Genomic DNA, 20,970 nt, shown 5'->3' with positions numbered 1-20,970 from the left:
AGTTCTACTATTTCTACATAGAAAGGTTCCTGGCTGAGTGGCAGTGGGGGGTGATGGAGATTCTAACATTTGTGTTTCAGGAGTTTCATCGCTGAGATGCAGTTGTTTGTGAGACAGCTTGGTAGAAGTAAGTACCTGACGCCTGATGTTTCCATTTAGACAGTTCGGTACTAGACAGTACAAGTACTAGACAACGAAATGCAGTTTAGCATCTAACCAGAAGTGCAAATAGTGATATAAGAACATGATATAACTCCCCAGTAAGTGTCCGTTAAGATGGTCTTGGTTGTACATTAAGATGGTCTTGGTTGTACGTTAAGATGGTCTTGGTTGTACATTAAGATGGTCTTGGTTGTACGTTAAGATGGTCTTGGTTGTACATTAAGATGGTCTTGGTTGTACATTAAGATGGTCTTGGTTGTACGTTAAGATGGTCTTGGTTGTACATTAAGATGGTCTTGGTTGTACGTTAAGATGGTCTTGGTTGTACATTAAGATGGTCTTGGTTGTACATTAAGATGGTCTTGGTTGTACATTAAGATGGTCTTGGTTGTACATTAAGATGGTCTTGGTTGTACGTTAAGATGGTCTTGGTTGTACATTAAGATGGTCTTGGTTGTACATTAAGATGGTCTTGGTTGTACATTAAGATGGTCTTGGTTGTACGTTAAGATGGTCTTGGTTGTACATTAAGATGGTCTTGGTTGTACATTAAGATGGTCTTCTTGGTTGTACATTAAGATGGTCTTGGTTGTACGTTAAGATGGTCTTGGTTGTACATTAAGATGGTCTTGGTTGTACATTAAGATGGTCTTGGTTGTACGTTAAGATGGTCTTGGTTGTACGTTAAGATGGTCTTGGTTGTATGTTATGATGGTCTTGGTTGTACGTTATGATGGTCTTGGTTGTACGTTAAGATGCTCTTGGTCGTTTCTCGTAGAGATCATCGCCAGGGAGCACGGCTCCAACAAGAAGCTGGCGGCCCAGTCCTGCGCCCTCTCCATCGTCCGCCAGCTCTACCACCTCAGCGTCATCGAGCCCTATAAGAAGAAGAAGGTACTTACATGTAACGATGAATTGAGAATCAAGGACCCCAATTGAAATAAGCCAGTGGCTTTCTTGGGTTTTTATCCTGTTAGTTGACCTTGTATGTAATATGTACTTTCATGTACCTACTTCTGCAAATCTTCTAATAAAGTTTTCAATCAATCAATCAAGGAGGGAGAGATCGTACGCTTGGTTTAGAAGAACTCGATCTAGACTTATATCTCTTTTTTATTGATTAATACCAGTAGTTACCATCTCACTTCCTTGTCTGTCTCGGTGAGATTCTAGGATCTGACTTTAAACTGGAAAAGAAATAGTCGCTGCTCTTCTAACTTCATGGTCTGGTTTCATGGATGCCGATTGAGGCCTAATCCTAGACTAAAAAACATCCTCAATGGAGATGTTTCCATTAAGTGTGATTTAGTCCTGGACTTAAGACCTGGAGATGTCTTGTCTGGAAAACCGGCCCCATGATCTTTTTTAGTAAGCCGGTCATGTTCTCGATTGATTATTCTCCATCTTTACCGTGACTACTTGTGTACTCTGCACATATACAAATGTAATATGAGAGGTGTGTGTAGGTCTATGTTGCTTTCACAACCAACTATGGTTACCCCCCATGCAGTGCACGTGTCATGTGACTGTGTGGATGTCCCTGAGTTCCTAGTGATGACGTCATGGTGTGTCTGTCCCCCAGCTGAAGGTGTATGAGGTGACCGTGGCAGACGACCTGCAGAACCAGCTGCAGAGCATGGTCCAGGACCTGGGGGTTCAGATCCCTCCACCTGTAAGTGGGCTCGAATTGACGTGTCTCTGGTCAATAAAGTCTCCCTTGGCACTCTAGAATGTTGACAGTTTGGGTGACTTTATTCCCCCTCGACGCTGAAGGAGTTAAACACAATAACATGGGCCCAGTTGTTCAGAACCTTTAATCGGGAATCAGAATGATCCCGATTCTTTTTGCGCTATCCAGCTGGCAGATTTTCCCCCTCAAAATCAGCCAGGTTAGATCTGATCCTGGATAGCCCAAAAGAATAAACGTTCTGAACAACTGGACCCTGCGGTTTGTATTCCAGCTGCTCCCTCCTCAGTCTGACATGTCCCGTCCCGTCCCCACAGCCCTGCGACCCCAGCGACCCCCCAGTGTCCCTGGTCCAGGGGAAGATGGCGGTGTTCGAGCCCAGCCAGAGGCAGAGCATGGCGGGGGTGGTCCCCTGGTCCCCCCCCCAGGTCAACTGGAACCCCTGGACCAGCAGCAACATCGACGAGGGGCCGCTCGCCTTCGTGAGTCGCAACTCTTTATGTTTGGTTTTATAGTAGAGATAGAATTCATAGAACGGTTCGTCCGTGTGTTCTATTTCTACGTTTTTCTAGACCTAGATGTTGATTTGTTTTTCACAACGTTCCATCTGAACTGTTTTTTCTGGACGGTTTGTCTTTTCTTTTTCAAACGTCGACCACTTTTTAAATGATTTGCCTTGAAGTCAAACCTGTTCATCCTTTAATACCAGACCCTTCCAGAGCCTCTGCCCATCTCAAGCTCTCCTTCCCTCTCTCCCTCAGTGCACCCCGGAGCAGATCAGCTCAGACCTTCAGAGTGAGCTCTGCTACCAGCTGGACCAGGATGTCAGCCTGCAGAAGGTAGGTTACGTCCTTGTTTCTTTGTTTGTTTGGTCCTCTGTGGCTCAGTTGGTAGCGCATGGTGCTAACAATGCATTGGTTGTGGGTAATAATAATAATAATATATACTTGTGTCTCCAGATCGTGGCGGATCGCGAGCAGCTGCCTGTGAAGAAGTTCGAGGAGCAGATCATGGCGGCCGTCCAGACCAGCCCCGTGGTCATCATCCGAGGCGCCACAGGCTGCGGCAAAACTACCCAGGTGCCCCAGTTCATCCTGGACCAGTTCATCAAGAGCGGGAGGGCGTCCGACTGCAACATCGTCGTAACCCAGGTAACGCTCAACCAGGAAGTACAGCCCACGCTCCTGATCGGTGTGCTTTGGATGAGGAGACTGTTGTTGTTTTGGTTGTTGTTGGTTTGGTTGTTGCTGTTGTTGTTGTTTTGGGGTTGTTTTCCAGTCCTCTTTCAATTACCGTATTTTCCGGACTATAAGTCGCTTAGGAGTATAAGTCGCACCAGTAAAAAATGTGTCATGAAGAAAAAAACACATATAAGTCGCACTGGACTATAAGGCTCATTTATTTAGAAATGTATTTCACAAAATCCAAGACCAAGAACAGACATTTAATCTGGAAAAGCAAGTTATTCAACTACACAATGGCACACAGAACAACAGGCTGAATAGGTGTCCGGTATGTTAACGTAACACATTAACAGTTATTCAGCTACACAATAGCATAAAGAACATACCTGGGAGGCTGAATAGGCTAAATTAACATAACAAGCCAGCTAGTCCAACAAGCAAGTTACCAGTAAACAAGTTCACCAAGCTCCCGTTAATGTTTCAGTTAATTTCTTCAGTGGTACAGGAGCAGCATATAGTTGTCACAAGCCCAGAGTGCCCTCTCGCGGCTGTAGACGGTAATGTAAAACTATGAAAAAAAAGTGCGACTAATAGTCCGGAAAATACGGTATGCATTATTTTTATTTCTTTGTTTCAGTAGAAGTTGTCATGAAACAGGGTATCCGCGGTGTCTTGAAAAGTATTAAAAGTTGATAAATAAATTTTGGAAAAATCAAGACCCATAAGTATTAAAAAGTCTTATCACGATTTTATGAGGTCTTGAATTTTGTATTTTCCTGAATTAGACTCTGTCCAAAGAGTTTGAGTCCTAAACACTTTTAGTAAAGGTTTGTGAATTTATTAGTTTTATTAAAAAACAAAGATGAATCGGAAATTCTGTTGTATGATAGTGGTCTAGTCCAGCGTTTCTCAACCGGGGTGCCGCGGCACACTGGGGCGTCGCCTGGCGTCTTCAGGGGTGCCGTCAAATAATTCTATATTCTGACGTTCATATGAATGAATGAATAAATCTATAAATAAATAAATGCAATACATCATCAAAATCTGTCTCGCGCGCCCCTTTCCCATGTCACAATGTCAATACCGGGTTCAGCGTAAGGTCAGTGTGTCTGCAATTAGCCTGCGTTGTTTTTTCATTTACCGAGCAAAGACATTTTCGAGAGCAATGAACAAGCAAACAAGCAGAATCATGGAACATGAAAAACTGACAACAGATCATCCATCACAAGCTAGCAAGGATGCTGAATATTTTGTTCGGATGAAAAGTCACCATAGCCGTCCAGAACAGGTAATGATGAAGTGCGCCAAAGTTTCTGATAAAGCGTTGGAGGCTAGCTACCTCGTAGCCGAAATTATTGCTAAGGCGAAGAAGCCACACACTATAGCCGAGTCCGTAATATTGCCAGCATGCACAGCAATAGTTAATAACATGCTAGGCCCACAAGCTGCAAAAGAGATAGCAAAGGTCCTGCTGTCTGACTGTACAATTGGAAGGCAAATCAATGACATGTAAAAGGGTTCTATCCTATGTTCCCCGCTCCCGAAAAAGGGTACGATCGGGCAGGGCAGTCTCGCTCGCCGGCAGCGTGTGGAGGTGGTTGTTCTATATGGATGATCGGTGACATTATTCTCTCGTCCGACTTCGGAAGCTAAGCAGGGTTGGAAAGTTCGGGAAATAATGCACGGTTTCGTTTTCATGCAATGAATTTAATACATCCAGACAAGGATGCGCGCAGCGGGAGAGAGAGACGCATTTTCTGGCTTAATAACTCTGCATCCCCGGTGTTTACGTTGAATGGACTGGATAGGTGTTTCCAATCAAATGTGGGAATATGAAAATGAATATGTTCCATAAATTCCCGCGTTTGTTCGGTCACTGTGTCATGTTTATACAGCACGGTTAGGTGCCTGATGCCTTTGATGCACACTTGCCTTTTTCACTCCCTCCTCTCTCAATAATAATAAGAATAATACAACTTTTATTTGTATCAATAGCCGCTGCGTGTGTGTGTGTGTGTGTGTGTGTGTGTGTGTGTGTGTGTGTGTGTGTATGGGGCTGTCTGGGTGATGCAGTGTCGTTTTTGAATAGCTATATTTTAGACTGGGGTGCCTTGAGATTTTATCGACTTTTGAAGGGTGCCGTGACTGAAAAAAGGTTGAGAAACGCTGGTCTAGTCTATTGCAAACTAAAACTGTTAAGTTAAAGGTGTCACTGATGTCAACGGTTCCAGCTCGAAGTGGCGGTGAGGTCTGGAAAAATATTGACAAGGTCTTTAAAAAGTCTTAGAAAGGTATTGAAATTAACCTCAAGATTCCTGTATATACCCTGTGAAAGTCCCAAGCCATAATAGTCAAGTGTATGACTGTATGAATAGCATATGAATAGTGTATATCAATAGTATTATTATGTATTTATTTTTAATATGTTTTTAGGGGCATTTCTGCTCTATTGGGATAGAGACAGTACAGATTGACAGGAAGGATGGCTGAGAGAGAGAGAGAGAGGATGACATGCAGGATAGGTCGATGGCCTGAATCGAACCAGGGACCTGCTGCGATTATGTGTGGCATGCTCCTTCGTGAGCTACGCCATTCCAGCCATCCTACATGTCAACCCTCTCTCTCTCACTCATCCTTCCTGTCAATCTCTACTATCTCCCAATAAAGCAGAAATGCCCTAAAAACTTAAATACACATTTTAATAAAAAAATATTGAAACATGTTTGTCCCTCCCCAGCCCCGGCGTATCAGTGCGGTGTTGGTGGCGGAGCGCGTGTCCTACGAGCGGGGGGAGGAGGTGGGGAAGAGCTGCGGCTACAGCGTCCGCTTCGAGTCCATCCTGCCACGCCCGCACGCCAGCATCCTCTTCTGCACTGTCGGTAGGTCTCTCTCTCTCCTCGGGGTCTTGTAGCCGCCAATTCCACGTTGGGAATGAAAACAGTAATAGTCTGGGTTGGATAATCACGCACGCCACGCTTTCCGTGTATGTTGTATAAAAATAATTATTGTCCGAAAAGTAATCCAATGTATTCAAAACGAAACGAAAAGTCATAAAGCCAACGGTAAAGTATGTGATTACAGAAAAGAGTGATCGTCGTCAAAATAATGTTGTTGCCAGTCTAACCTATTTCCATCCACCCAGGTGCTGCTAATTGACTCCATAAATACACCTGGGCCCATCCTATCATCTCGCCACGTGACACTCAATTACGACTAAAACATTAATAATTCTATAACCAAAAACATAATGCTATTCTTTACATAAATAACCAAAAACATAAAATAAACATTAATCATGAAATATAAATATAACTCAAAACATTAAACACAAATCATCCAAAATAAAAGCCTAGAGTAAAATTGGCCATAACAGGTCTGGATATCCATCTCTCTATCTCTCTATCCATCTCCCCCCCCCCCCCTGTGTTGAGATGTGAACTGAAGTACTGTTGTTCTGTGTTCAGGTGTGAACTGAACTGCTGTTGTTCTGTGTTCAGGTGTTACTGAACTGCTGTTGTTCTGTGTTCAGGTGTTACTGAAGTGCTGTTGTTCTGTGTTCAGGTGTGTTACTGCGGAAGCTGGAGGCAGGCATTCGAGGGATCAGTCACGTGATCGTCGACGAGATCCACGAGAGAGACATCAACGTGAGTTCATTACATTCTAGATCAGGGGTCACCAACCTTTTTGAAACTGAGAGCTACTTCATGGGTACTGAGTCATACGAAGGGCTACCAGTTTGATACGCTCTTCTGAAATAACACATTTGCTCAGTTTGCCTTTAGTTATATATTATTAATAATGATTAATGATACTCATCTATGTGAAGACACTGATCACGTTAATGATTTCTCACAATAATTCTCAAAAATGACAACAAGGTGGGAAACAGATATCAATATTCAGCACTTTATCTCTATTAATCTCAGTAATTGTTACATTTTCAGATGATCACTTACATCACTACATTTCATAGGAAAAATTACCCATTTTCACTAGCCACTGACAAACCCTTTTAAGAAATCATGAACTATGTTGCACCATGTTTCAAAAAGTTATCAATTATGTAATGTTAAAGAAAAATCAACTTACATATTTTTAAATACATCTTGTCACATTTTGAACTAATGAACAAATCTGCTGCATTTTTAACAAATTATAACTGTTACATGTCATGAACACACTTTTAAATTGAACACAATTCTTCAATATTTTAATTAAACTTTGCCATGGCACTGCCATGTTGCCACTGACAACATCTGGTATCTGTTTCTTTGTTAGTGGGAAGACTGGCATTGCATGCTGTTCACCAGTATATTGTAATCTGGTGTGTAACTTGACACTGCAACTGTGAGTGAGTCTTTCAGATGTGCATCAGTGAGGCGTGTTCTGTGTTTGTTCTTGATGAAGTTCATGTCAGAAAACGCTGATTCACAGAGATAGGTTGAACCAAACAGGCTGGCAACCTTCATAGCTGCTGTGCATACACCACTGTACTTCTCTGTATCAACAAGGCACCAAAAGTTTGGTGCAGCCTGGTGGGCTTTGAGGTGGAGGTCATTTTGCAATGTTATGATTTCAATCTCCACCTGTCCAGCATCCAAGTTGAACGTTGCACTTAGTTGCTCAGCACAGCATGTTGTGTCCACATTCATGAAAGGATTGGAAATGAATGACACACATGGCTCAAGCTGATGAAGGTCACAAAACCTATTCTCAAACTCTTGCCCAAGTCTGTTTATGACTTCACAGTACTTTTCTGCAACTTTGTCAAATGTCTCAGATGCAGAAGCATTGTCTTTCAGCACCGACTGCACAGAGGGAAAGGGCAGCACCTTCTTTCTCTGTATATCCACAGAAAAAACGTTCATCTTGGCTTTAAATGCATTTAAAGCACTTATCATATCAACAACAGTCTTACCTTTGCCTTGCAGCTCGCAGTTCAAGCTGTTTAGTTTCCCAGTAATGTCTGTCAAAAATGCAAGGTCAAGTGTCCACTCTGTGTCCTCTAGCAGTGAGACATCTTCGCCTTTGGACTGCATGAACGCTTTGATTTCACCCAAAAGTGACAAAAAACGACGTAAAACTCGTCCTCTGCTGAGCCATCGGATTTCTGTGTGTAGCAGCAGGTCACCATATTCAGCTGACATCTCCTCCAATAGCACCTTGAAAATCCTGCGCTGCTTTGCTTTGGAACGGATGTTGTTTATGATTTTCACAACGGGAGTCATCACGTGCCCAAAGCCGATCACTTTTGCACATAACGCCTGCTGGTGAATAATGCAGTGGTAATGCAGAAATGTTGGGAAGTCTGGGTCACCTTTACAGTGAGCGATGAAACCTGTATGTCGGCCGATCATAGCAGGAGCCCCGTCTGTAGTCACCGCTACCAGCTTTTCCAACGGTATCTTTTTCTGCACGAAAAACTCCTTCACCGTGTTATAAATGTCAACTCCCCTCGTAGTTGTCTTTAAGGGCAGTAGTGTCAGGAGTTCTTCTCTTGTGGAGAAATCTTCAAACACCATCCGGATGAAAACCGACAGCTGCGCTGTACTGCTGCTGTCCACGGACTCGTCGCACTGGATGCTAAACCAGCTGCACTTAGCCAGATCCTGGTCCAGCTGATCGGCCAAGTTACCAGACATAGCTGACACTCGTCTAGCCATCGTAGATGCCCCCAGTTGGACGTCGGAGAGAGCGGAGATTAGATCGGTTACATTTTTCTCATCGTTTAGTACAGTGTTAGCAATTATAAGCATTGCTTCTTTGACAACTTCTCCGTCTGAAAATGCCTTCTTCTTCTTGATCAGAAAATGTGTAGCTCTAAACGAGGCTTCGGTTGCTTTTTGTGACTTTTTCGCCGGCCTCGTGAAAAAAGACTGTTGCTTACCCAAAGCTGCCTTTAGCTCGCGGGCTTTTTCTGCCCGTAGTGCGGTCCCTGGTGGGTAGTTAGCATGGTAGCTTTTGTGACAGGTAGTGAAGTGTCTCTCCACATTGTGCCGCTTTGCCGTGGCCACAGTCGCCCCACAAATGAGACACACGCAGGTTTCTTTCACAGTCGTAAAAAAGAACTCCTCCTCCCAATCGTTGTGAAAGTGATACGTTTTCTTTCTTTTTTCTGCCATGTTTTTGGGGTACTAAACTGCATTAAGCGCCCACCTTCGCTGCACCCGCCAACTTACTCTCCACTTGTCGCGCACAATACTGACGTTAGAACTAGAGTAGGTCAGAGTTCACCTATCTAAACTTATGTATAATAAACATATTTTTAAGATATTGTCATTTTTAAATCTATATGAATGCAAGTGTGATTAAAAAAGAATAGCAACAGAATCAAATATATATAAATTATAGAATACATTTTTTTTTTCATTTTTTTTTCTCATTTTAGACGCAGCTCACTAGACGCTATTTTTAGAACAGGCCTGCGGGCGACTCAAGTGGTCTTTGGGGGCGACCTGGTGCCCGCGGGCACCGTGTTGGTGACCCCTGTTCTAGATGATCCCCTCCGGAACTCTTGTTGTTGAATTCTGAATTCATGAGTCTGAATTCTGAATTCTTTGTGTGTTCCGTCAGAATGACGTTTTCCCTGGACAAAACTAAAGAATTATATATAATATAATGTATTATTATTATTATTATATATATTTATTTATTTTTCCCCTTTCTTTACTTTTGTCCATGGAAAACCTTGGTCATTCTGACGGAACCCACACAGAATTATTTTTTAGATAACATATATATATACTGTTTGTTGCCCCTACAAAGTAATCTGTTTAATAAAGTTTGAGTGATTCAAAAGCTTCTTCCTGTGCCCGCCCAGACGGACTTCCTGATGGTGGTGCTGCGTGATGTCATCCAGGCGTACCCTCAGGTCCGCATCATCCTCATGTCGGCCACCATCGACACCACCATTTTCAGAGAGTACTACTTCAACTGCCCCGTCATAGAGGTGCACGGACGACCCTTCCCTGTGCAGGGTACGGAGGCTCAGACACACGCTCACACACGCTCACACGCTCACATGCACACACACACACACACACACACACACACACACACACACACACACACACACACACTCACACACAGACCAACAACCTCACACACACACACACACACACACACACACAGACACACTCTCACACACACACACACATCCCCCATTTAATGTATCTCTCCTGTTCCTCAGCGTATGTAGAACTATCAGGCTTGTAGTAATATTTAATAAATATGTTAAATCCTTCTTTTCCCAGAGTACTTTCTGGAAGACTGCATCCAGATGACCCAGTTCGTCCCTCCTCCAATGGACAAGAAGAGGAAGGACAAGGATGACGACGGAGGCGATGAAGAGGTACGGCATGTGTCTTCTTATTATTTCACGGCTTCATTTAAAACTGTTAATATAATGTAAAACAATTCGGGCTGTCTGTCGACGAAATAAATGTGTTCATTCATCTTTTCCTATGAGTTGATTTGTCTACAGATTAATGGAATGTTTAGGTTGACACGTCTCTAGAAAAGAAACCCAAAGTGTTGCTTAAACAATGAGTAACAGGGTTCTTTAACAAATTGTCGACGGCCTCCAAATCAGTGGTGCACATGACCTTTCCCATTCCCATAGATGAAGACGACAGAATGCTAATCGCTCGAACCGAGCTTGCTTGGTACAACACTCTTGTTTAGTTAGCTGCATGCCACTCACTCTAACTTTAACTTCCACTCCTTGTGGTTTATAATCTGGCACACTAGGGGTGGTGTTTCAGGCGGGATTTGAACTGACAACCTTCCGATCACCAGTCCAACTCCCTATCCACTAGACCACCACTACCCCCACATTTATTTGCATAAAGGCGTCTGCTAAATGTCAAAGATGTAAATGTAAATGTACTCCTCCACGCCCTCTCTGGTCCCCCCTCCCAGACCAACTGTAACCTGCTGTGCAGAGGGGACTACGGGCCGGAGACACAACGCTCCATGGCCCTGATGAGTGAGAAGAAGACCCCGTTTGAGCTGGTGGAGGCCCTGCTGAAGTACATCGAGACCCTGCAGGTGGCCGGGGCCGTGCTCATCTTCCTCCCCGGGTGGAACCTCATCTTCTCCATGCAGAAACACCTGGAGATGAACCCCCACTTTGGTCCGAAGGGTTTACTATGTCTCTCTATCGCTCACTTGCTCTCTCTGTCTCTGTCTCTCTTTCTCTTTCTCTGTCTCTCTCTGTCTCTCTCTCTCTCCCTGTCTCTCTTTCTCTCTCTCTTTCTCCCTGTCTCTCTTTCTCTCTATCTCTCTCTCTCTCGCTCTGTCTGTTTCTCAATATTTAAATAATGCTACTTTTTTCTATTAATATTCAGATTCTATGCTTTTAGTCTCTTCAACGAAATGATTTATATGAGATATTATGCGATTGATACAAGCAGATCATTATATTTTACATCAGATTCCTATTCAAATCTTTATTAGTCATAGAAAAACCTAGATAGATAGATAGATAGATAGATAGATAGGTACTTCATTGATCCTGAGGGGAAATTAAGGCACAACAACAACGACAACAACAAAAAATAAAGAGACGATAGAATAATAAAACAGACATTCATGTCCTCTTCCTGCCCCCCCACAGGGAGCCAGCGGTACCGGATCCTGCCCCTCCACTCCCAGATCCCCAGAGAGGAGCAGAGGAGGGTGTTTGAGCCCGTCCCTGAGAACATCACCAAGGTGCGCCACACACAGGGACACCACACACAGGGACACAGGGACACGGGGGATTAGCTCAAACGCTTATGCTTAGCATGCGAGAGGTAGCGGGATCGATCGATATGATTATACACACATAGAACCTCTGAAACCTCAGACTGTCACTGCTGGTGGAGGTGGAGCTCGGAGGATGGGCTAACACACGGAATGGAATGAGGAATGGTGTCAACATCTATCCTGTCATGACTTGTGTCAACAGACTCTATCTGTTGTGTCCTGTCATGACTGGTGTCAACAGACTCTATCTGATGTGTCCTGTCAGGGGTCAACAGGCTCTATCTGATGTGTCCTGTCAAAGGTCAACAGACTCTATCTGATGTGTCCTGTCAGGGGTCAACAGACTCTATCTGATGTGTCCTGTCAAAGGTCAACAGGCTCTATCTGATGTGTCCTGTCGTGTCTTTCCAGGTGATTCTGTCCACCAACATCGCAGAGACCAGCATCACCATCAACGACGTCGTCTATGTGATCGACTCTTGCAAGTAAGTCCCATAAGACGAATAATATTGTTGCTGTTACAGCATTCATCATTACTGTTGTACTCTGTGGCGGTCAGGGGGGCTGGTGGTGATAGAACATCGGAGGAGGGGGGGATCGTTGTAACGCATGGAACGGAATAAGGAATGGTATCAAACACACCGTCCATATTCCATTCCATGCATCGCAGTGAGCCCGACCTCCGATGTTCTACCTCCACCTGCCTCCCCTGATGGAAGCATGCTGACAGGATGTTGACCAGGCTTGATGGTCTGCTAAACTATCTGTCACTTTATTTATCTAGAGTTTTCTTGCTTTGTTGTGTTGTGGATGGTCTTAATAGATTGAGTAAAACGTATAAAGCACAAAGAGCTTAAATCAATTGTCTCCAAAGAGGCCTTTTATTAAGCAAAGTCACATGAGCGCAGAGAGAAAGTAGCAGACCAAAAAGCCCCCAACATTGGGCGGGACTCATATTTATAGAACTGTCCTTGGTCATGAGGTCACTATTATTGGGAACCAATCATATTATACAAATCGGAGGTTGCACAAGTTATGGGCCCTGTCCACAGGCAGAATTATTCACTGCGCCACAGTTCTTAGCACATCTCTTACAGGAAGGAAATGGGCCTTCCTTGAGTGCTAGATTCGCCAACATGTAGAGAGACTTCAATTCTCAGTATTAAATGATATACAACTACAACAGTTGCCTTATTAGTCTTTGTGCTGCGATGTCAAGAAACCGAAGCCTAAGAATGTTACCGTATTTTCCGCACTATAAGGCGCACCGGATTATAAGGCGCACCTTCAATGAATGGCCTATTTTAGAACTGTTTTCATATACAGGGCGCACCGGATTATAAGGCGCATAGAATAGAATATAGAATACTGCAGTCAAACGTTTGACTGGGGTTGCGTTACGCCCAAGCTCCACCTACTGCGTTGCGTCACCTCTCCATCGGTGTTGTGTCAACTTCCCGTTGTCCATGCTCCACCTGAGCGTTGTCACCGTCAACGTTCTACCTGCTCCACTGTCAAAAATATATATTTTTCCACCTCAAGTATCAGCCGTTCGTCATCCATTTTTGCAACAAGCGTCAAGGACCTGCGGTGATTCACAGCTGACTCGCGTGAATAGCAATTCGCAATAGCTGCGACCACGAGATATAGAGTAGTTAGCTACAAGCATTTTCAATCTGCTATTATCTCTATTAGTGGATTAACCGCTGTGGTGATTTAACAGCTGATAAAAATACATCAAGTAGACTACAAACAGAGCAAAACAATAAAACAACACCAGAAAACAACAAATAGGCTATACAATTATAACCAACAACCAATATGTAACAGCTCCTGGTGAAATGTGCAACGTAATTTTTCAGTTTTTACACATGCTTAAACTACAGATTGTAAGCTTTCAAATGATGTGTCATACATTCAAATCAGAGAAAGATTGAACACGACAGGCGTATTTGAATGTTGGTTCACCTCAAACACTGAATGGGAGAAAAGTGACTCTGAACGCAGCTACGAACGCTGCTAACAAAACACATCGCTACGAAGGTCTAAACTGTATTTTAATAACATGACAACATGCTGGGAGAACATCGACATGCTAAAAACACATAACTACACATAACTAGATGAACACACAGTTCTTGCTTTTGAACACGAGCTAAAACGAAAGTATGTTTACAAGTCAACCCTCCCTTACCGGTAGCCTCCGGCAAACGAGAATAATGAATCCAATACACAAATTATAAGTGTTTAGTGATCGTTAAACTGTTGTTTATTATATCGAGTGGGTACTTTAAAACTTCAAGTTGAAAGCACCAAGATTCATGTAAGGACCGCCTCGAAATTCATCGATGTTCATGTCCCGTGCTAGCGCTGTTGCCTTCATTCGAATAGTGACTGTAGAGACGCTTCTACTTGCTGCTCTCTGTTCAACAACCCACTGTTCGAGTTTGTCCTCTAACTGTGGCCATCTCGCTTTGTTCCCTCGGAAACTCTGTTTAGTCTTCTTTACTTGGGGTCTTGTGGTGTGGGACTGTGAGTAAGCACATCAGTACCGGTGTTTACTGATTACCGTAATGCTGCAAGCGGTGCGGCTTTGTAGTTTACCAGTCGTACTGAAACATTTTGACAGAGCGCCTTGAGCGCCGTGTACAACCAGTATGGATCAACCAATTAACCAATTGATCCATATATAAGGCGCACTGTCGTTTTTTTTTGAAAATTAAAGGCTTTTAAGTGCGCCTTATAGTGCGGAAAATACGGTACTCTCATACACTTGGATGTGACGTAACAATAAAAATGGAACTTGAAACTTGTTTCCTCTCCAGGCAGAAGGTGAAGCCGTTTACTGACAGGAAGTTAACCATGGTCTCTTTCCTGTTTTTCCCAGGCAGAAGGTGAAGCTGTTTACGTCTCACAACAACATGACCAACTACGCCACCGTGTGGGCGTCCAAGACCAACCTGGAGCAGAGGAAGGGCCGGGCCGGCCGGGTACGCGCCGGGTTCTGCTTCCACCTCTGCAGCCGAGCGCGCTTCGACAAGTACGGACCCCCGCCCTGCGACCAGAACGCTCTAGAACCCTGTTGAAGAGATGCACAATTTGATGTTCTCTCTCTCTCTCTCTCTCTGAAGAGATGCTACTTAATTCCCTCTCTCTTCCTTACGACCCTCAACCTCCTGTTGGAATGCTCTAGAACCTCCTTTTCTACAGTAGTTGTTAATGGTGTACCTCCCCCTCCTTCTTACCCGCCCCTGTCTTCTTGTCGTTCTAGACTGGAGACCCATATGACCCCGGAGATCTTCCGTACTCCTCTCCACGAGGTGGCGCTGAGCATCAAGCTGCTGAGACTAGGAGCCATCGGACAGTTCCTGTCCAAGGCCATCGAGCCCCCGCCGCTGGACGCCGTCATCGAGGCAGAGCACACGCTCAGAGGTGCGGCTCTCTCACCTTTGACCTGGGAGTAGAACGTCTTCTCTCAGTGTTCTCTAGAACAAGCCTCACTGTTGGGAAAACCATACCGAGAACGGAATGTATTCTCCTCTGAGGTTCGAGAAGAGCCTCGCTGTTGGAAACAACACCAAGGCTGCGTTCGTAAAATTTGCTCTGAGAGCGCCGGTAGCGCACACTGGGTTCAACGTCATAAAGGGACCCAAGTCATTTGAATGAATGAATGGTCTTTATTGTCATTGCTACAGTACAGGTACCAAACAACGAAATTTAGGAGGGGTGGCTCCCCTGGTGTTAGGAAAGAAAAGAAAACACTTTTTAAAAAATCACAAGAAGGGAAGGAGCTGGTTTACATAAATAAAGGCTATGTACACTATCCACTATACTATACTGTACAGATAGACGACTAGGGTTGTCATATTGCACAATAGTGTTATTGCACATTTATTTAAAGTGTCGCAGTTTGCAGGCTTGAAATGTACATATTTGTGCCTCAGCACTACACCTGATTTTTTCAGTCCAGCAGCTGCCATCAATCCGTGATTGGACAAGAGGCATTCCATGAGTGCTGATCAGATTTCCAGAGCGAATTTACGACCGCAGCCTAAGAATGGGATGTTTTCTCCTCTGAAGTTCTAGAAGAGATCCATTCTTGAATCATTACAAATGATTGAATCTAGGAAGTCCTCGTCTTGGAACTGATGGCATCTTGACATGTCTCCATGTAGAACTGGATGTTTCTATGTTCCCATGTAGAACCGGATGTTGATATGTTCCCATATAGAACTGGATGTTGATATGTTCCCATGTAGAACCTGATGTTGACGTGTCTCCATGTAGAACCTGATGTTGACATGTCTCCATGTAGAACCTGATGTTGACATGTCTCCATGTAGAACCTGATGTTGACATGTCTCCATGTAGAACCTGATGTTGACATGTCTCCATGTAGAACCTGATGTTGACATGTCTCCATGTAGAACCTGATGTTGACGTGTCTCCATGTAGAACCTGATGTTGACGTGTCTCCATGTAGAACCTGATGTTGACGTGTCTCCATGTAGAACCTGATGTTGACATGTCTCCATGTAGAACCTGATGTTGACATGTCTCCATGTAGAACCTGATGTTGACATGTCTCCATGTAGAACCTGATGTTGACATGTCTCCATGTAGAACCTGATGTTGACGTGTCTCCATGTAGAACCTGATGTTGACGTGTCTCAATGTAGAACCTGATGTTGACATGTCTCCATGTAGAACCTGATGTTGACATGTCTCCATGTAGAACCTGATGTTGACATGTCTCCATGTAGAACCTGATGTTGACATGTCTCCATATAGAACTGGATGCTCTGGACACCAATGATGAGTTGACTCCTCTGGGCCGGATCCTGGCCAAGCTGCCCATCGAGCCTCGCCTGGGGAAGATGATGATCATGGGCTGCATCTTCAGGTAGGATCAGACATTCTACCTGGACTCAGTCAAATCCTTCCCCTTATTTCAGATGAATAGTTCAGTGAGAAATCAGTACCGTACAATTCACTAGGGGCCCCCAGTTTAATTCAGCATATAGTGCTGAGCAGAGCAAATATCATATATCATATATCTATGATATAATATTACCCTTATGACAGATTTGTTTCTCCATACGATTAGGTGTCAAAACAACACCCCACCATAGACAGGGCCTGTACTGCAAATTATGTTTAACATGTCCTGGTCTCCTCTCCCCCTGGTCTCTCCTGGTCTCTCCTGGCCTCCAGTGTGGGTGATGCCGTGTGCACGATCTCGGCGGCCACCTGTTTCCCGGAGCCCTTCGTCAGCGAGGGCCGGCGGCTCGGCTTCGCCCACAGGAACTACGCGGGGACGCGCTTCTCCGACCACGTGGCCCTGCTGTCCGTCTTCCAGGCCTGGGACGAAGTCAGGTGGGTCTAGAGCCTTCAGAGCAGGGCACCTAACAGCCCCGTGCTTGTGTTCGGGCCCTCAAAACTCACACTCATAACTCACACTCAAGGAATGACAAATGAACAGTGGAGGTGGAAATCAGAAGACAGGGCTCGCTGTGATGCATGGAACGGAATGGAATGAGGAAGTTCTCGTTCCCTTCCATGCAGGAAGTCCTCAGTCCTCATTCCAATCCATGCATTACAGTGAGCCCTGCCCTCCACCATCCTGCCCTGTAGTGGAGGTGTGTGGCAGTGGCAGTGGCAGGGAGCCTTGTTAAGTGGTGCTGTAGTGGAGGTGTGTGGCAGTGGCAGTGGCAGGGAGCCTTGTTAAGTGGTGCTGTGGTTGCAGGATGGGCGGAGAGGACGCGGAGGCCCGGTTCTGTGACCATAAGAGGCTCAACATGTCCACCCTGAGGATGACCTGGGAGGCCAAGGTCCAGCTGAAGGACATCCTCATCAACTCTGGCTTCCCCGAAGGTACGGTATACATGAACAACCACAACGGCATCGGGATAATCCTTCAAATGATCCCTCAAAACCCGTCTTTTTAAACATTGCTTTTTAAACTATTTGTTATTGTTGTTTTTACTGACTATGTTTTTGTGTTCATTTGTATTTATATATCTATTCCTGTTCTCTCCATAGAATGTAGTGTATTACAGGGATGAGAAAAGTGTTATACAGAATAAATTCACTATTATTATTATTATTAATAATAATAATAATAATAATAATATAATAAATCTACTATAATAATAAATCTACTACACTGTTGTCATTGTAAAACTGGAAAAATAGAGAACTAAAACAAAGACAGCTAAAACAAAGTTGTTTTGTTTTAGTTGTACAGTTAAATTCATTCATAGCACAGCAGTCTGTCTCACGTTTATACTGTTCCACTTCCTGTTATGTGTGGTTTGACGTGGCGGCTGCAGAGTGTCTGATGACTCAGATGTTCAACAACGTCGGCCCCGACAACAACCTGGACGTGGTCATCTCCCTGCTGACCTTCGGCTCCTACCCCAACGTGTGTTACCACAAGGAGAAGAGGAAGATCCTCACCACCGAGGGCCGCAACGCCCTCATACACAAGTCCTCCGTCAACTGTCCCTTCAGCAGCCAGGACATGACCTACCCATCGCCCTTCTTTGTCTTTTCGGAAAAGGTGTTTATTTATATTTGTTTCATCCTTTTTCTCTCCGCACATTTTGGACCTTTATGTTCTCTCTTAGAGCTTTCAACTATGACGTTGACTACATTTCTCATGTTTAACATCCAGTGTGTCATGGAGACACATGTTGTGTTGTCGTTGAAATATACACAGTAATTGGCGCCCTGAGCTGCATCAACGTGTCATCACTGGTCTAATTTCTCGGGTCTAATTGTTGTCCAATCAGATCCGTACTCGAGCGATCTCAGCCAAGGGGATGACGCTGGTCAGCCCGCTGCAGCTCATCCTGTTCGCCTCCAAGAAGATCACCTCCACCGGAGACGTCACCGAGCTGGATGACTGGTCAGTGGCTTTTTAACTGGTGCAATCCTGGAATGGATCGTTTTTTACCCTGCCAATATTTGACATACATTAGATTAGATTAGATTCAACTTTATTGTCATTGCAGAGTACAAGTACCAGACAACAAAAGGCAGTTTAGCATCTAACCAGAAGTTCAAATTGTGACAGTGCAAAACTTGATATTGTAGACAAAATAGGATATGTATAGTTATGGGGGGGGGGGGGGGGGGGTTGTTCATTGGAGTGTGTGTGTGTGTGTGGGGGGGGGGCGGCTTTTCTGATCAAACCTGAATATCCTCACGGTCAAGCATGGACAGTCTTAGACCATTTATGATAACAACATTTTTACAATGATATTTATCTCTTACTAATATTTATGTCTGTCAGGATGTTTATTTGATGGTATTCCCTGTCATGCCATGTACTTGTAACAGGTCTTACAGGACTCTTCTGTAAAACAGACTCAGGTCTCAGTCAGATCTTCCTGTACAGATAAAGGATCAATCAAATCCAATAATAAGCTTCCTCCTCCCAGGATCAAGCTGCAGGTTCCCCACGGGGTGTCTGGGGGCATCGCGGCGCTGCGGGCCGGCATGGAGGCCCTGGTGGTGGAGGTCAGCAAAGACCCTGAGTACATCAGGCAGCTGGACCCCACCAACGAGCGCCTGCTCAACCTCATACGGCAGATCTCCAAGCCCTCGGCCGCAGGGCTGAACCTCATGGCCAACAACGCACGGTACGACCAGATGACCACCACACGTGGTCGGAGTAGAGTTCCTTCTCAGCTCTCTGGGAATCGGCAATTATGATAGGCCCTGTGTCGAAACAACCCAGTGTAGATCTGTAGGCATTAAGATCGGTAGGTAGGTTGCTGGAGAAATACACTGGTAAAAAAAACAAAAGACTACCCCCCCCCAAACCAACCCCACGCACACTACAATAATACATATATTCTGACTACTTGCATTGTATTGTATTGTATTTTGCCCTGATGAATCCACTGTAGTACGACTGGTACTACTATCACTTTATTTCTTTATTAGTACTTACTATATCACTTATTATTACTGTACTTTATTATTGTGATCTGCTGCAATATAATGTTGAGGAAGCAAAGCCAAAGAATGTTACTCTTGTGTACTTGTACACTGGGATGTAACAAAAGCGATTGTGATTCTGATCTGAGGTATCGGTGAGGAGCTTACGGTTGTTTCTGAGGCAGGGCTATAGTCTGATAAACCCCCGCAGGCCAGCCAGACATAGTGTATGAAATGGCAATAATGGATTAGCAGCGTCTTCTGTGTAGATGATCAACATTGGCTCTAAAACCAGCCTAGAACAGGGGGGCGGGAATGTCTTGGCTGGAGTTAAGTGATGTCATGTTCAGTAGTGTAGTATGTGTCTGTTATGAGTACAGGAAATAACCGATTTCTCTCTGTCTCTCTCCTTTACTCTATGTCTCTGTATTTCTCTGTCTGTCCTTCTCTATCTGTCTCCCTCCCTCCCTCCAGGTTTGGAGATGGCCCACGGCCTCCTAAGATGGCGAGGTTTGACGGCGGCGGTGGTGGTGGGGGGTACAGAGGTCGGGGAGGAGGTTACCAGGGGGGAGGTGGAGGATACAGGGGTGGAGGTGGTTACGGTGGGGGAGGAGGAGGAGGTTATGGTGGAGGAGGAGGATACGGTGGAGGTGGTGGTTACCGTGGTGGTGGTGGAGGTGGTGGTGGTGGTGGTGGTAGTGGTTACAGAGGAGGCAACAGGGGCGGGTGGTGAGGGTGAGGGGTGGGTGTTAGTTGAAGTAGGTCTCATGTCCTGTTTGTAAGGCGTCACATTAACTGATTCTTCTGTGTTGGTTATTAGGACATTTCAGTCATGTAGGGTTTTATTTACTTCCTATTCAAAATGTTCATAACTTTATTGTCCCGTAGATGAGGACATTTATACTGTACCATGTCAGAACATATTGAGCATCAAGACATTTATTAAAATCCCAAAATATTGTCATGAACTATATTCTCTAGACTTTCTAGAGTCGAGACTAGATGTCTTTTTGTATATTATGTTAAATTTGATCTCATGTCATCTTGTGGGCCTGGCCAGAGTGGGGTACTAACTCAAAGACCAGGTCTGCTGCCATTAGAAGATTCTGTTGATTAAAACTTGTTTTTTCCAACCACTACCTGTTGTCTGTTAATGATGTTTGGTGTGCACAATGAAAGAGCCACGAGGAATTTTAACAGTATTATTTTAATGTAAATATTTTCAATTATTACAATGCTTAG

At 44.4% G+C, this 20,970-nt stretch overlaps 1 pseudogene across 1 annotated transcript in view; it reads left to right on the top strand.

Annotated features, from left to right (window-relative positions):
- Window positions 1-20,801, top strand: part of LOC308171967 (ATP-dependent RNA helicase A protein-like) — a 25,159-nt pseudogene extending 4,358 nt beyond the window's left edge. Inside the window, exons 6-28 of the transcript in view lie at window positions 81-127; window positions 941-1,056; window positions 1,745-1,834; window positions 2,167-2,331; window positions 2,611-2,688; window positions 2,809-3,000; window positions 5,771-5,912; window positions 6,595-6,677; window positions 9,854-10,010; window positions 10,287-10,384; window positions 10,954-11,167; window positions 11,651-11,745; window positions 12,193-12,266; window positions 14,669-14,821; window positions 15,053-15,213; window positions 16,573-16,684; window positions 16,996-17,157; window positions 17,528-17,655; window positions 18,114-18,343; window positions 18,576-18,691; window positions 19,227-19,427; window positions 20,203-20,470; window positions 20,789-20,801. The product of the transcript in view is annotated as an ATP-dependent RNA helicase A protein-like (transcript). The remainder of the gene's footprint in view (window positions 1-80; window positions 128-940; window positions 1,057-1,744; window positions 1,835-2,166; window positions 2,332-2,610; window positions 2,689-2,808; window positions 3,001-5,770; window positions 5,913-6,594; window positions 6,678-9,853; window positions 10,011-10,286; window positions 10,385-10,953; window positions 11,168-11,650; window positions 11,746-12,192; window positions 12,267-14,668; window positions 14,822-15,052; window positions 15,214-16,572; window positions 16,685-16,995; window positions 17,158-17,527; window positions 17,656-18,113; window positions 18,344-18,575; window positions 18,692-19,226; window positions 19,428-20,202; window positions 20,471-20,788) is intronic.
- Window positions 20,802-20,970: the final 169 nt, after the last annotated feature.

This window comes from Nansenia antarctica, assembly GCF_963989245.1.
Source record: "Nansenia antarctica genome assembly, chromosome: 16".
NCBI lineage: Eukaryota > Metazoa > Chordata > Actinopteri > Argentiniformes > Microstomatidae > Nansenia > Nansenia antarctica.
This window is presented reverse-complemented; position numbering and strand designations above follow the sequence as displayed.